General features: G+C 40.1%; 2 pseudogenes; both read right to left on the bottom strand.

Moving 5' to 3' along the window:
* The window catches only part of LOC149256226 (uncharacterized), a 36010-nt pseudogene extending 25499 nt beyond the window's left edge, over positions 1-10511 (bottom strand).
* Positions 10512-10687: 176 nt separating this feature from the next.
* On the bottom strand, positions 10688-11442 carry LOC149256225 (ferritin-2, chloroplastic pseudogene; annotated as a pseudogene).
* Positions 11443-18222: the final 6780 nt, after the last annotated feature.

Here is an 18222-nt window from a genome sequence, read left to right as displayed (position 1 = left end):
CACTATCATATGATTTGATCGATTTTTGTCTTCTGTCTGTGTGCAAGTACTCTTCAAGCGGACTAAGTATGGAAAGGAGCAACAGAATTGGTCAAGGGAGATAAGGAGTAAGCGAAAGCTTCAGGTAGGCTTCTTTACCTCTTATTTAATTGACTGGTCATAGAAAAAGTAGAGAATGCTTTGCACTATTGTTCTAGACTTAGCTACTAGTCTAGGGGTTTAAGCATTTATCTGTAGACACTAAAACTTCCCAAAAATAATTGGGGACTCCGCTAGGGAGCGATTATCCATCCTAGTAGCTAATCCACCTCCTTAGACACCTTGGCATAATTTACTTGTTCTAATTCAGCCTTTTGCATTGAATTTTGGTCAAAATTTGAGGTTAGATGACTCTTGAGTGGCCTCACAAGAATCAGCGCAGGCTAGCCTTAGAGACAGTGCATTGCAATGCACCCTCTAGTTAGAGACAATGCACTGCAGTGCAGTTACTCCCTCTTTGGCCTGTGCTGATCTTCCTAGGGTTAGATTCCCACCCTTGGAATTAAATGTTTTGCCAAAATTCTTCTGATTGCTTGTTTGCTGATTGTAAATGGATGTCATGTCTCATAAAATAGGTTTTCATCTCCTTAGCTGGCCCTACTTAGACTAGGATTGATAAATGTTTCTTATGTATTTACTTTGTCATTTTCAATCTATAGTCGAAAGTTAGTGTTTTGGTTGATTGATCTTTGTCGAAAGAAAGTGTCGTAAAATCGTCTTTTCCTTCGAAAATTGAATTGTCGTAAAGTCTTCATTCATGAAAGATCGATTGATTGATGTGTGCATATGATTAGTCTTTTTGTTGAAAGTGTCGTAATTCCTCATTTCTTTGAAAATGAAAGTGTTGTAAAGTCTTCCTTTCCTTGAAAAGAAATTGTCGCAAAATCGTCATTTTTATGAAAAGAGTTTATTGATCGATTGTGCATTAGTTTTCCTTTTTGTTCATTCACATTAAGGGAAATCAAAAAGAAATACATGCATGTTGCATTGAAAAAGTTTGTGTGTGTTGATAGGAATAGTGTAGGGAAATTGCATTACATGTGCTGTTTTCTCTTTGTCAAAGATCTAATTGCTCTATCCCTACTAGCTAAGGATTTTCATTGTTAAATTGTATGGAAAGAATGCTTATCATATTAGTTGAATTTTAGGAATTGAAAAAATACATCACGTGGTGAACCTTGAAAGGAAAATTCTAAAGAATATGAACTTAAAATTTATCTGAATTTACCTAATGGAGCATTGTCACCTAACGAAAAACATTTTTCTAGGCTAGAGACGTGTTCTGGCGTCATAAAACAAAGCAGCTATTGCTAACTTATCTACAATACATCCTGAGTGTGATACCTCATTCCACGTACGTGAGTATATCGTAGCTCATCCACATACCTTTGGGTATATAGGGCGGTGTTACAGTACGTAAAGTATATGGGAATGCTCTCACTATGTAGTTTTGCATTGGACATCGCTTATACGGACGAGGCCTCCACATACTTTCAAGTATATATGGGAGGAAAACACTAGGTTGCTATCCATCCTTAGGTAACCAAGTCGGCCACCTTGTACACTGTGATACACCGAACACAACATTCGGGGAGATTGTATGCCCATACTTCTTGGTTCGCCAAGAGGTATTCTGTAGTTCACAGTTACTTGGTAAACCTTTTGCCTAGATTATCCCTCTTTTGTTTTGTTATGTTACTTTGATTAAAATTAAATTAATTGATCGCAAATAAAATCCTCTATGCTCACTCCTTATTTTATCTTAGGTTGGAACATATGGCGACAAATCTGGAGTGCACCGATCAAGGAATTCCTTTTGATGGGAATCCTAGTCCTTTTCCTTCTTTCAGAAATATTGGTGCTCCTTGCATGGCTACATTGTCCCTTCCGGGATTTACCATTGGCTTGCCAATATGGTTGTTTTCAACCTCCTTGGTTCAAAATGTCATGATTTCTCCACAATTGAGTACACCTCCAACTGGACAAAATCAACTCTATTTGATCCTAATATTGACCCTTTGCCTTTCGTTTCCTCCTCCCCTTCTTCCTCTTCACCTAGTGAAAGTATTTGTACTAGTTACCAGGTGGCTAAGAAGAAGAAGAAGAAAATTCACCAAAGGGCCAACCAAGCAACCATTGCTTTGAATGCAACATCTGATGAGAAACCATCCATCAAGCCTCACAAAGTTTGATATCCATGCAAACTTTGTGCGGGAGACCATCTTCTTCAAATTTGTCCTGATATTCCTCGGATCTTAGAAGAATGGTCTTCTTGTTCACATCATCCTATGTCATAAACTTTTGGAGATCATGTTGGTGACACACCATCAACTAGTGGTAGTAAAGTTCATGGAACCAAGGGTAAAGTTAAGTTTCCCTGTAGGTTATGTGAAGGGAATCACCCCATTCACCTTTGTCCCTATCTAGACGAAGCCAAAAGTGTGTTGGATAACCGTCCTGCTTCACCACAGTGACTTCCATCTGGTTACATGAAACTCTACCTAAATCCTTCACTAGTTGATGAATTGAATGACCAAAATCAACCGTCGGTCAAACCCACTCTCTCTGAAAGTGAATCCTATGAGTCTATACCCGACCCAAATCAATAGGTCGAGGTAATAGCTGACCCAATTTCACCTTCAGTAAATTGTACCTTTGCTAAAGAGAGTGAATATGATACCATTCAGGTTCTTTTCGTTTCTTCAGATTCAAATGCGCTTGGGGGCAATCTGCCTATTCCATCAATACAAGAGGAAAATCCTCCCGCTCTCGTAACTCAAGGGGCTAATTCTCTCGTTTCTACGGTACCCCCTCCAAATAGTCTAGTCACTTCCTTTGATTGGAATTGACTAGCACGATTCTGCCTTCCTTCCTATGTGCCTTTCCAGATCATAGTACAAGTTTGTAATATGATTGTATCTGGCACCATTATAAATGAAGGTGCATCTGTGAGTATCCTTTCATGAACTGCTTAGCAAGCACTCAGATCATTGCCACTTGTGCCTATTACCCAGAATCTATTGGCTTTTAACAGAGGAACCAATCAACCATTAGGGATCCTTCCTCAGTTACCTATTACTTTAGGAGGAAAAATAATTTATCTGAATGTGATGGTAGTCCCAGGCCCATTAGATTACAACTTACTTCTTGGGTATGCCTATGGTTATGGCATGAGAGTTATTGTTTCAACACTCTTTTGAGTGATTTGTTTCCCACATGAAGGCAGAGTTGTCACCGTTGACCAACATTCATTTCCCGGTCCAAATATGACTCCTAGTCAACGATCTTCCCTAAATGGTCCTTTTGCACCAATGGTATCATCCCCGCCATTGGTAAATTATGTGGCAACCTATTCCATACCTACATCAACTAAAGATCAATTCAGTGATGTTGTACATCATGTTCTGGGGGCATTAGAACTAGATCTCTCCTTCATGGCCTCTTATGAGTTGTGAACCAAGGAATACGAGGATAGTTCCTTGTCTTGTGTCAACCTCGTTAAAAAATGAAACCAAGGGTATGAGGATAGTTATTTTACTATGTCAACCTCATTAAAAAATGAAACAACTCCCATGAGGATAGTTCCTTGTCTTGTGTCAACCTCATTAAAAAATGAAACCAAGGGTATGAGAATAGTTTTTTTACTGTGTCAACCTTATAAAAAAATGAAACAAGCCTACAGGGATAGTTCCTTGTCTTGTGTCAACCTCGTTAAAAAATGAAACCAAGGGTATGAGGATAGTTCTTTTACTGTTTCAACCTCGTTAAAAAAATGAAACAAGGAGTATGAGGATAGTTCCTTGTCTTGTGTCAACTTTGTTAAAAAATGAAACCAAGGGTATGAGGATAGTTCTTTCACTGTGTCAACCTCATTAAAAAATGAAACAAGCCCATGAGGACAATTCCTTGTCTTGTGTCAACCTCGTTAAAAAATGAAACAAATGGTTTGAGGATAGTTCTTTTACTGTGTCAACCTCATTAAAAAGTGAAACAGGTCCACGAGGATAGTTCTTTTACTGTGTTAACCTCTGTTATGAAACCAACTCAAGAAAAGATAGAAAAGATATATCAACGCCTTAGAATTCAGCCTCTTCGAGGGGGCAACCTCCTTTACATTACATAAATGAACAATTCTTGGATGATACAAATGAAAGGACCTCCTTTCTATATATAGGAGTCTAAGGGGTCATAACATAATCAGAGCCGACATAACAATAATAATGTAAGGGCACAATAATAACAATAGTGGGCTTCCATGTGGCACAATAGTAACAATATGGGCACTACATGGGTACATCAATATAATAAGTGGATTGTACTAATAACAATAAGGGGTTACACTAGTAGTATAGGGGCCTAACATGCCCCTCTCCTTCAAAAGGCGTTGTCCTCAATGCTTGAGTATTTCTTGATGCTTCTGTATAAAATTCTTGTCCTCCCATGTGAAATCTTCAGTAGGTAATTTCTTCCACTTAATGAGATACTCTAAAATTGATCGATTTCGTAGCTTTCGAGTTCTTGTTTCTATGATTGCTCCAGGTTCCAATATGATTTTTCCTTCCTCTTCAATTTTTGGCAATATTGTTTGAATTGGGATCTTTTGCAACTTTTGAATAAGTGGCCATAATTCTTCGTCCTTCTTCCATTCATCCCTTGCTTCATTTATCCAATCTAGTTGGATAATAGAAATAGCACAAAACAATGCTTCCACATCCTCATCCTTGAAGAGTCTTCCCATTCGGTAAGGTCGCCATTTTTTAAGTGCATGTAATATTGCCAACATTTCCTTCTCATAAATAGCTTGCTTGAGATGTAGCAGTAAAAATACCCAATCACCTACATCAAAACATTTTTCACTATGATGTTGACCTACCTGTTGTTCCATTTGATTTTGTGCCAAAGTGGCGTTATCCTTTAAAATTTGGAGAACTTGTTGTTGATGCTGGATGTGATCTTTCTTTGCTTGAACCTTTTTCTTCTTGATATGTCCTTCTATATCTAGAGTTTGAGGAGTGGTAATTTCTTCCAATCCTTTACAAGATATGGTCGGATTCATTTCTCGAGGCTCGATGTGATCTTTCACTTCTTGAACATTTTTCTTCTTGATATGTCCTTCTATCTTGATAGTTTGAGGAGTGGTAATTTCAACCAATGAATTACAAGATATGGTTGGATTCATTTCTTCTTCTCGATGTGATCTTTCACTTCTTGCACCTTTTTCTTCTTGATATGTCCTTCTATCTTGAGAGTTTGAGTGGTAATTCTTGCCAATGCTTTACAAGATATCGTCTGATTCATTTATTTTTTCTTTGGGGTGGGGTCCTGGCGTATATCTTCTTCTTTTGATGTTTCTTGATCGTTTTCTTCCTCCTGTTCATATTCTATGTAAAATAATTTCTTCTTAGCACACTTATGACCTTTAGTGCATTTGCTATCACAATTGTAACAAAGCCCTTTTTCTCTTTTTTCTTCCAATTGTTGTGGTGTAACCCTTGTAGGTTGTGGAAGGCTAGGAGAAACAACACTTCCATCTTTATAGTTGTGAGGGGTATGCTTCCTGGTTTCCATAATTTTGCTTTCCACTATGTCACAAAGCCCTTTTACTCTTTCCAATTGTTGTGGTGTTGCGCTAAAGAAGGTGTTGCTCTTTGTATCCTCATAATGTGCTATCATTTCCTCCGTGAAAATTGACCACGTAACAAGTTTTTTACGAGAACAAAGCCCTTCATACCATAAAAATTGATCCGGTTCTAAATATGAATATGCAATACATAACTTTTGTAATAGTGGTACACCATGTAGATCAAAATATTGCTCCATCTGAAGTATCCAATTTACCGGATCCTTGCCATCAAACTTCTTCATCTTGCTTTTTCTTGATTTTAGGAGCTCGATCTTGAAATGATTGTAACTCTATACTTTCAGATCTTTAAGTTTTGAAATTGTGATCTATAGCAGCCCTCTATGTCCTCTTTCCAATGCCACCAGTCTGATCCAAATTGAATTCTCCAAGAAAGAGTTATGCACAATCTCCCAAGATGACCTGATTATAGACCTTTCCAGAAGAGTGAACTTGTATGAAGTTCCACATGTCACTGTTTCAACCTTTGGCTCTAAAAAATATATAAAAGAAACTACAGTCCATCCACTTTCTGCACCTTCTTACGAAATTTCAATCCAATGCTTAGGGACAAAGTTATGATGATTTCCCCAGGTCACCTGTTTGGAATGTAATTCATGAGTCTGCAAGAGGACCAACTTCCTCAGATCATTTCTCTGCAAATGTAGTGCAAAAAGCTCTGAAATTCAGACACCAGATTTAGCGCGATGTCTTCTCAAATGGGTTTTTTTTAGCTTCTGAAACGTCGCAGAAAAGAAGTTATAGCAAAAATGCCATGATGACCTGTTTAGAGCAGTGAAACCCTAGAATCCAAAGCTTTGATCCCAAATGTTATGAAACCAAGTCAAGAAAAGATAGAAAAGATATATCAACACCTTAGAATTCAACCTCTTCGAGGGGGCAACCTCCTTTACATTACATAAATGAACAATTCTTGGATGATACAAATGAAAAGACCTCCTTTCTATATATAGGAGTCTAAGGGGTCATAACATAATCAGAGCCGACATAACAATAATAATGTAAGGGCACAATAATAACAATAGTGGGCTTCCATGTGGCACAATAGTAACAATATGGGCACTACACGGGTACATCAATATAATAAGTGGGTTGTACTAATAACAATAAGGGGTTACACTAGTAGTATAGGGGCCTAACAACCTCACCAAAAAATGAAACAACCCCCATGAGGATACTTCCTGGTCTTGTGTTAACCTTAAAGAATGAACTAAGGGTATGAGTAGAGTTCCTTGTCTTGTGTCCAGCTCATTAAAAAATGAAACAAGGACCCCTAGAGCAAAGTTCCAATTCGAGTCTTTGATTAGATCTCGTAAAATCCCAGTCGAGTCTTTCATTTGATCTCATAAAAGAACCTTCATTCCATCCACCTGATAGCCATGAGTAGTCTACTTAGGTGAATGTAATGAAGCTTGGGGGGCATGCACCTAATGGTAAAGTTAAGTTTCCCTGTAGGTTATGTGAAGGGAATCACCCCATTCACCTTTGTCCCTATCTAGACAAAGCCAAAAAATTGTTGGATAATCGTCTTGCTTCACCGCATCGACTTCCATCTAGTTATAGGAGACTCTCCCTTTCATCATGCTAGGTGCATGTAAACCAATCTGAAGCATAGTTTTTCGTTTTAAGCTTGCGTAAAAATGAAATTGAATCCAAGCATAGTTTTTGTTTCAAGCTTGTGTAAACATGAAACTGAACCCAAGCATAGTTCCCTATGGTTCAAGGTTGTGTAAAAATGAACCCATTTCCATTTTTAACCCTCGTGATTGCCATTCTATCAACCTCTTCCGTCATATGAGCCTTGGTTGTTTTCATCCCATCGTCACCATCCCTTTGGCCGATCATACGCTTTCACTTGGTTGTTTTACCCTTTTTAAGGAACATTTGCAATGAGTGGTCTTATTAGCCAGCCTCTTCACATAAATCAACATGTTTTGAGAAGTCCCAACATCACCAGAACCAGTTGCTACCCTAGACACCGCTTGTTCCTCAAAATGGAGTCCTCTTTAAGCTCTTTTCAGACTCTCTAAACATGAAAAGATTGTCGAGTGCTTGTCCTTTCCAGCTCGTTAAAGGATTGGAAACGATATCTCTCTTGTATGATTTTACGCTTTTTTTGGACTTGAGCGATTAATTTACGAAAAAGAACTTGTGGATTTTTCTTTTCGTCCCTTTTCAAACTATCTAAACATGAAAAGGGCTGAGTTATCTTTGTCATTAAACTCATTAAAAACATCAAATAGTGACAAACTTGTCCATCTAGACAAGACTGAGTTTCACCTTTGCTAGACTCGTTAAAGCATCAAATAGTGATGGATTTACCCAAAGGGTGAAATTATACAACAAGAATATTTTATCCTCCTCAATATTGATAAAAATAAAGAGGTACTGGTCAACAATGACTGGGGAAAATTGGAAAAAGGGGAAAGCACTTTATGGTAGCAAGTCGCTCTTGAACATGAAACTTTCACCTCATCACCGTGACTATGTGGGTTGGGTCCTTCAGCTTGATGGTTATCACACTGTTGGTCTATCATACCATCCATTACTTTGTTTTGGGTAAATGCTACCAATTCATCTTAGTGTCGTTGACAGGTTCAAGAGAAGCCATTCAGTTCAAACTTCATCCTTTGCAATACTGTAAACCTTCATTTTCATGACCTCCATTCCTGAGCCTTTTGTCGTTAGTTGATTTTTCATCTCCAAAATCATTTACCTCGTTTCATGTTGTTGATGTTGGATACATCAAGGCCCTCCTGTGATGAGTTTCTTCTTGTCGACATCATCACATCATCCAAGAAGTTGACTTAGAAACACCCCTTCAGTACCTTGAGGCTTGCATACATCAACGACAAGTTTCTTGCTTCCGACGATAGGTTGACATCATTGTCCTTCGACCGAGAGACTTTGTAAGGTGTTTGACATCAAATCATTGATTCACACCATGAGAAATTTATTGTAGTACCTTGAGGGTCATTATCATTATCAGTGATTCCTCTCGCGTCTGTTAACGGCTTACATCATCGGCTGGTAATCAAATGATGTCTTCCCATGTTCGACTTTAGATCATCTATTCACATGGTTAGAATTGTACTTGAGAGAAATATTGAACGAGATTGAAGACCCCGGATCTATTTTCATCCATCCGGGCTGCGAATGTACACTGGCCTTACATTCATGTTCATCCAGTCATGGGTCTATATCTGTAGGCGACTATATTTGTACATGTAATGAAAGTTTATACGCTGAGCATGGGTATGCCTTCCCTTAGCGAGTTCATGAGAAAAATCAAATTATCAGGATATATGTATTGTAATCGATGCAGGTCACCTTCCGCTTCGAAACCTCCTCTCCACATGATAAAGCATTTCACTCAACATACATATTTACGACTTCATGCTTTAGGGGGCAATTGTTACAGATCCATTTGGGCACATCAACCTCAACCTACAGATCAATACTGTTAGGGCACATCAAACCCTAATTCAGTTGTTACATGCCCTAAAGAAGTCAACCATCAGAATGCCTAGCTTCCCAAGAAGTTCCATGACTGAAATCATCCAAAAACTGCCTCTAAGAAGATCAGCGCAGGCAGGCCTTCATTAGGGTGCACTGCAGTGCAATCCAGTACACTGCTAGGGTGCTATGTAGCGCACTTGAGCCCTCTTTGGCCTACGTTGGGCGAATTTGAGTGAAATTGCATTAGGGTTTGGGAATATTCTTATCCATTGGATGCATCTAGAAGTTTCCCAAGTTTATCTACTCCTTTGAGCTTGAATTTGGATGAGGTAGGGAGTTAAGGAACATCAATCCCTTTATCCCTTCCTCCATGGAACTAAATTCTAAGTTTGGGAGGGCATTCATTATCACCATTTATGGCATAACTTCCTTCATTCACCTATAAAAATATCACTCATCTATGTGATCAAGGGCTGGAAATCATTGAATTATAGGGATATGCTATTAGTATGATACTTGAGTTGATTTCAAGTATTGTAATGATGTCAAGATGTCTTGCTTGTTATGAGGAGAGGATGGGATTGAACTGGAGGAGTGATGTTGAATCAAGCAAATTGGGTTGTAACTCTTTCTTTTACTGATAAAGTGTTCAAAGCTTTTTCCATATGCCTGTATTGTTCATTGATGCTTTCATATGTGTATCATGTACTTGATTCCATGCTTTGTTTAATCAATAGATCATTATCATATGCTTTGATCGATTTTTGTCTTCTGTCTATGTGCAGGTACTCTTCAAGTAGATTAAGTACGAAAAGGAGTGACAAAATTGGTCAAGGGAGATAAGGAGTAAGCGAAAGCTTCAGGTAGGCTTCTTTACCTCTTATTTAATCTATTGGTCATAGAAAAAGTAGAGAATCCTTTGCACTGTTGTTCTAGACTTAGCTACTAGCCTAGGGGTTTAAGCGTTTATCCGTAGACACTAAAACTTCCCAAAACACAATGGGCGTGAATCCCAAGAGTCACCTATTGTACTATAAATGTGTATCTTATGTTAATAAAAAAAATGAATTCACTGTTTTATCTTTCCTATTGTCTTGCTATCCATGTGTGTTTAACATGGTATCAGAGCCACTTGTTTTTCTGTGGCCTGTTATGTGCATGTCAGTCCTGGCCCTCTGCCATATTCTTTTCCAGCGTTACTGACATGCTGCCGCTGCCTTATAACGCCTCTGTCATCTACGCCCTCTGCCCTGTTGAATGTGCGTTTTGGAAATCTGAATATGCGTTTTGGAAATCTGAATGTGCTTTTCGGAATACCTGATACTGTCCCTCTGAGCATGAACCTTTGAATGTATCGCTGCCCCTCTGACATACCGCCAGCAAGGGATACCTGCCATTGAATGCATAGAAGCGTTTTTTTGAGGGCATACCAGAATCATTCGGTTCAAGCGTCGGCTTTTCTGCAACGCCCGGAAAAGTTTGATGGCCCTTGCGCTACCTTGTTTATGGCTCTGAAGTTCGTTATGCCAATCCTCACAGGTTTGAGGTTTAGTAAACACCGTTCTCTGTCCCAAATCCGAGCCTGTTCTGATATTTCATGAGCTTTTCTGCATGACCCCGCTCTTCGTCACTGGCATCCTTAAAGTACTTAGCAAAGCCTGGCAGAGCCACGTTGTCCCTATCAAAGTATGCAAAGAGAGCATGATAGACATATGAAACGTTGTACTCCATGTTGATTTGTTCATTCAATGCGCCTTCACAACCATCTGAGAACTTCTGCCTGGCCAAAGACTGAGAGAATGATTGAGAAACTTGCACAAGCTCAGTCTGGACTTCAGCAAAAGGCTCAAATACAACTCCAGTCAGAGCACTTGTCGTCCTCCCTTCACCGCCTACAGCTCGAATGGTATGAACAGAATGCTTGGCCCCACTCTTAGACTTCATATAGGTTGCAGTCAGACCGACGCCGCATTTGTCTGCTGAAATACCTTTCTTGAAACAGTTGTGTTGCTGTTGCTTCCATGGAGACGAGACATCAGTAGTAGGAGAAACAACGGCAGGAGCTCTGAGAAGCATGGTTGCAGATTGAATCAATCGATTGAAACCCGAATCCGCCCAATCACAGGAATGCCCAAAAAACACTTTAATCCTTGGGGCACTTTCAGAAGGTGCGGGCACTAACCAAATTGTGAGAAACACGCGTAAACAACTGATGCAAATATGAGAATGCAGCATGTCAAATTGAAGTTGCTTCCGCCTGCTATATAGTGGCCGCCTCTTGTTCCCCCGTGTACCAGTGGCATCAACTATTCCGGAATTAGGGTTGGAATCATTCTACTTGGGGAAAAATATTCTGGTGGAAAGAGCCGTGGGCGACCATCCCTTACACCACAGAGCAGCAAGTGGACGGTTCAGATTGATCAGCATGTGGAGAAGCGTGGCACCAGAAGTAGCATTTGACCGACGAGCTGTTTGAGACCCTATTAAATCTGGGTACTGCTCCTATTACCACTCTTCCTCCATTATCTTTGTTGCATCCACATTTATACACGTATTGCTACTGGAAGTCATGCGGGAGAATTAAAGATCTTTGATACAAACAGTGGAAATGTGCTAGAAAGTCATTCTTGCCAACAGTCACCGATAACTTTGGTTCAATGTACATCACGTGAAACTGGAAGCTGGTGTCTTTGCGTGATAAACCAGTTTTAAGAGATCTCGTACTATTTTATTTTAATGGCTGTGCAATTTTCAGAGGCATATTGTTGAAGGTTTCCGCTGCCTCTCGAAGCCTGTTGGTGTTACACAATTTTTTAATGCGTTTCTCTGCACTGCAATTGGCATTGAATGTGTGGGATGAGTTTGGGATTCTTTTAAGAAGGCAACTGATATGCGCGGTAAGCTCATTCACGTTGTTTGGCAGAACATAAAATGAAATGTTTGATATAGAAAGCATGGTGAACGAATTGAGATAGAGATTCAGAACAGTTTGAGTGAATGAATTCCCACACTTTTAAAACTTCAATCCTGCTGTTGTATTATTTTCTTTTCAAATCCATCTCTATTTCCACTCCACTCATTGCTGCGCGATCTTATCTTTATCTCTAGTGACCCATTCGTGTATTGTTCGGTAGAGTGGTCTGGGTTAAACTTTGGCTGCCATACGAAGAGTTTTGCTGTTGACAAAGAAAACCTATTGATTTTGTAAATTTGAAGGGAAGGAAGAAGCTTTTGTTCTGCTTGGGCTAATTTTCAGAGAGAGATTTGCTGAACTTTTGCATCCAGATATATTTTTTCTGTTTAGTAAAGATATCAAGAAATGACTCAAATTACTGAAATATTAGAGTTCTTAAAAACTCTCATACATTCCTCAGATCATGATACAGTAAGAATAAGCAAAGCTTCTCTTGTTGACATTAGAACCTGTTTGCATAATGTACAAGAAGATATTGAGTTTTTGCAGCTTGAGACAAAGCTACAGCAGGAAGAATTACAACAGTGGAGTCATCATTCTGAACCTGTTTCTGTTCAGAAGATTGAAACAGACTCCCATAAACAGCAAAACATTAATGTTGCAAATTCATTGCCTAATACAACAACAGAGTTGCATGCAGATGTAAAAATTCAGTCTGCACTTCCCAAGCCCATCATCAGACCTTGGGAACAGCTTGTCCACAACAAGCACAAAACTGGTCTTGGATATGACAAGGACTTGTCCTTTCATATTCCAGACTATGCCAAGCCCATTCAGTTTCAGAGTGCTGGATTCATTTATGATAGTTCACCTGCTCCTCATGACAGTTCAGCTTCAGCTGTTCCAGATTCTGCCCCTCTTCCACAGCAACAACAACAACAACAAATTGAGAAATGCCAACACTGTGATCGAGTTGGCCATTTGAAAGATCACTGTTTTGATCTTCATCCATGTAAGCACTGTCATAAAACCAGTCATTCTTCACACAGATGCTTCAGAAACAAACGTCCTGCAAGAACAAAGATTCATCTTGGATGGATCGCTTCTTGGCAATGGGCATCAATAGCCAAGAAGATATTCCAAACACATGTCAGAACTTGTTCCAGAATATTAAACAGTCTTGCAGTTGAGTTTTCTCCATCTTCTCACCTTGTATCTGACAGGGGGGAAATGATGGTCATCTACAAGCTTCAAAGTCACATCAAGCGAGCCTGAGCCACAACCTGCCACACCAGTTTCAGAGTTGTAGCCAGAGACAAAGATGCCCGTGAACAGATTGAGAACACTTCCTCTAGCAGAAGACTCCAGCTTCTTGCCAGTTTTGGAAGAGTTCCAGGAATTGCATTAAGCATTCCAGAGTTGTTGGTCATCCTTAAACCATCACAGATTGAGAACACTTCCTCTAGCAGAAAACTATAGTTTCTTGCCAGTTTTGGAAGAGTTCCAGGAACTGCACTAAGCGTTCCAGTGTTAGTGGTCATCCTTAAACCACCGCCCTTTTTTTACCAACATTTCATAGAGGACATTCAGCCTAGTGCTGCCATGCATCTTTTGCACATTTTGTATTACAGCTCTTTTCTTGGACTCATACATAACCCTTCGGATTAAGGGGGGAATGTTGGACACCTAATCCTAAAGGGTTAGTGTGGAATTCGAATGGACAAAAGCAGTCCAAGAGACCTTGGGATCTGAATCCCAAGAGTCACCTATTGTACTATAAATGTGTATCTTATGTTAATAAAAAAAATGAATTCACTGTTTTATCTTTCCTATTGTCTTGCTATCCATGTGTGTTTAACAAATCCCTATCCTGCGCTCCTGGTAATTGACTTGGCTACCAATATGAATGGGGTAATCTAAAGAAGCGGAAGATGATCTTTGAGAGGAAATTGCTGCATGTAATAATACCTCTAGATCCGGCTAAAGGATCACACTATACTGAACCAGTCTATGATTATGAGAGTGATGACGATCTAGACTGTATCTATAAGATAACAACGAGAGACCAAGATTGGATGAATCCCACTGCAGATGGACGGATTACATGGGATTGAGAGTTCTTGTTCTTCGGACTCCGATGAAGAGACATAACTTTGGCAGAATCGGCTACATGTAGTAACTACGCTGAATTGCAACATGATGACCAGATCACTACGTTGTGTGTCCTCAGAGGTAAGAAACCTACCTACTTATGATGGCCTGAATGAGGTAGATATATTTTTGGATGCATTTGAAAGGAAGGTACCAGAAAAGCAAAGCATCCAGGCATTGGATTGGGCATTGCACGCTACTCCCGCAAGATGGTGGGTTATGCATAAAGGAAGCTTTGATGATTGGCATGAATGTAGGAGGATGATGAGAACACAATTTGGGAAGCCTATTATGCGAATGACAGACAGGTATGATGGGCAGGATGATCCACATGTGCATTTGGCCAAATGGACCCAGGCTTATGGGGAAAGCCTCAACCAGAGTGGGTGCACTTGTTCTGTCATACCCTAGATGTTGTCCCAATGAATTAGTACGTAGAAATAGAGCTCTACCATGGTATATGTGAGCGGGATGTTCTGCACAAGGGTTTTGTGATGACATTTAGTTTTGAAGATGGGTTTGACTGTATTGATGAGGCGCTACAAGAAGTGAAAGCAGCTATCTTTCGGATACCACAGGATCCTTTGGAACTGGTTCAACCTGAGTGGGCTACTCAGCTAAGTCGTGTGCTGGAATACTATAGCGTGATTGCTGAAGAAGAAGATGAGGATCCGCAAAAAATTAACATTCCGGAAACAGAAGGTCACCGCGAGGTTAAAGGACCACAGATTGAGAACCCTGATATAACCGCGCCGTTGAAAACAAAACAAGTGAACATTGGTATGGAGGCAGAACCCAAATTCACGAAGATTGGAGACTACTATGATGATGCGACGGTGGATAACGTTGTTGAATTTCTCTGCGAATACCAAGACTTATTCCTTACCAAGTTTACGGATCTGAAAGGGATAATCGAGGACCTAGGAATAATGAAGATTACGTTGAAACCCGATGCGAAGACGGTTAAGCAAAGACCTTGCCATCTCAATCCAAAATATAAGGAAAAGGTCTGCTTAGAGCTAGATAAGATGCTTGCAACCAGTATCATTGAGCCTGTGGAAGAATCTGACTAGGTAAGCCCAATGGTGGTGCAAGAGAAGAAGTAGGAGGATGAAATAAGGATATGTGTGGATCTCAGAAAGTTGAATGACAATTGTGTGCATGATCCTTTTCTAACTCCATTCGCTGATGAAGTGTTGGACACTGTAGGTGGCCATGAAGCATATTCCTTCACTAATGGGTTCTCTAGGTACCACCATATCAAAATCACACCAGAGGATAGGAGCAAGACAACCTTTACGACTGAGTGGGGTTCTTTTTAGTACACTACCATGCCGTGTGAATTAAAGAATGCACCTGCTATCTTCTCACGCATATTTGTTCTTGCATTCAAGGAATTTATTCATAAGTTCCTGGAGGTATATTTTGATGACTAGACTGTATTTGGGCTGGTTAAATGCCATGTAGCGAGCTTGCGCCTGATGCTGGATACCTGCTAAAGATACTAGATCATGTTCAATCTCAAGAAGTGTTTGTTTTGTGTTCCTTTTGGGAACCTTTTGGGGAATGTGGTTTGTAGACAAGGACTGATGGTAGATCTTGCGAAGGTAGTAGAGATATTGAACTTGGAAGCACCGAGGAGTGTGAATTAGTTGCACGCTACCCTAGGACATATGAGATACTATAGGAAGTTTATCAAAGGCTATGCCCAGATCACCGTGCCTATGGAGAAATTGTTGAAGAAGGATGTCACATTCTGTCGGAACAATGATTGGAAGAAGAGTTTGGATATATTGAAAGAAAATATGGTCATCACGCCGATTCTAGTCTTCCTGAACTAGAAGAAAGAGTTTCATGTGCATGTCGATGTGTCATGTATAGCGCTGGGAGAAGTACTAACACAGGCTGGTGGAGAAGGCTTGGACCATCCTATCACGTTCGCAAGCCTAAGATTACCCAAAGCGGAGAAGAATAATTCCATAAATAAGCGCGAGGGGCTAGCTATGGTGTATGCTCTCGAGAAGTATGGGCACTACTTGCTGGGAGGTCCCTTTAAGATGTATATGGATCACTCTGCGTTGAAGTACTTGTTCAATAATCTTGTGTTGGGGGGGAGAATATGCAGGTGGCTCTTACTGTTCCAGAAGTATGATTTTGAAGCTGTTGTGAATCCTAGACAACTCAACGCGGGACCAAACCATCTGTCGTCCAGCGAAACAGGGGAGGAACCTACTAATTTGGAAGAAGGATTGTCGGACACACAGCTATTTGCAATGTGTGTCGTGGATGGTAATTTTGAGGATATCATACACTTCCTAATGACAGGTATTGCACCGGTAGGGTAAACTCTCCAGCAAAAGAAGGAATTAGTGGTGCGTGTGGCAGATTTCTTTATCATTGCTGGTGTTATAGACATTTTTGGGCACTGCAACCCCAAGAATAAATGTCCATAAACCAAGGGCTCCTAATTCCCTAAAGGTGTTGTTCCAACCCCTAAAAGAACAAGGTCACTTGATTACAGCATCTCCCAGAAGTTCTCCATGAACAACTACTCAGAACTGGTCAAAACTAGACCATTTCACCTGCTCCATAGGCAAAGTGCGTTGCATCCCACCTGAATACACACAGTAGGTGCAATGCATGTCAAAAAACCCTTCTATGGGGTGCGATGGGCGAGAATGGACAAATGGCAGGGTCAATCCGCAAGGTGGAGGAGCATGGAATCTTCCAGAAACTTCTCCTGTGACACTTGCCTCTCTGCATTTGACTAGGGATGAGTAAGAGATCATCAATCTCCAAGTGGAATCAAGAACTATCAGACAGAAGACACTAATCAAATCTCAAAAGCTAACTCACCTCCCTTGCAGACATCTATATATGGATCCCTCATCCCAGAGATCCAAAGGCTGGAATTTTGTATCTTGTAAGGAAGTGTTGTTGGTTTCTTGGTGTAATATCATAGTGTTGGGTGATCTAAGCTTTTCATGAGGTGAAGAAGGGCTTTCTTGCTGAGAGGATGATGCTGGGTCAGAACAATCGGTTGTAATCCTCTTTGCTCTTTCTTGATTATCAATAAAGCTATTCAAGTTTTCCTCCACATTCTTGTATTATTGATGATTTATGCATTTGTGTGGTCAATGTACATCTAACCCTATATTGTTTATGATAATAGATCTATGTTCTTGGATAGTGTTATGCTGCTTTGATTCTACAGGTACTCTTTGAAGCTAGGTAGACAAAGAAGCGAGTGGCAAAAACCTACCAGAAGAGAGAGGAATCGAGCAAGGAACCAAGCGCAAGACAGAGGTTGGTCTCCTTATTTTTCTCTTATCTATTTAATCATAAAGGAAAACGAAAGTAGTTTTTAGTGTGTTTGTTTCTAAGGTAGCTACCATCCTTAGTGGGACTAGTAGCTCTGTATAGACACTAGTTTTCCCAATAACAAAATGGCAACTCCACTGGGGAGTGAATAGATTGTTTGTTCATATACATTTGTTTACTTTATAAACTTACAGACGGAGCCTGAAGTCAAGCCAGCTAGCCTTCGAACTGCATTTTCTATGCAAGTGCAAAGTAGATCAATGTTGCTTCAGTCTATCTTTGGGTGTTGTTTATAAATTAAACGATTGATTTACAAGCTCTCTAATTGCCCTCGTGGTGGCTCTAGTAACCTCTTTAGATCTACCCCTGTGATTGATTTACTGATTACCACTTGCTCGGCCTAGATCCCTGAACTGAACTGCAAACTGTGACCCGAAATCCAATCAAAGTCTCGTCCCTGGTCCAGCGCACTGTCTGTTCTATGAAATTCAAATGCATCGCACTTCCCGAGTGTAGTAGGTGTGTCGCATTTCAGTTTCACTGTGTTATAGGTGCGCTGATCAGACAAGGCCTTGTTCCTAAATTTTGGTTTCTGTGTTCACTCTTTTCAGCTCTATTCAGGAGTTTTGCTACCTGTAGTCAGTACACCTCTGTTTGAAACCCCTTTCCTTGCTGTTATTCCACCTCCATTGTGCAA

Source organism: Pinus tabuliformis, chromosome 7 (genome assembly GCF_031772625.1).
Source record: "Pinus tabuliformis cultivar Carrire ecotype Pingquan chromosome 7, CPIR1, whole genome shotgun sequence".
NCBI lineage: Eukaryota > Viridiplantae > Streptophyta > Pinopsida > Pinales > Pinaceae > Pinus > Pinus tabuliformis.
This window is presented reverse-complemented; position numbering and strand designations above follow the sequence as displayed.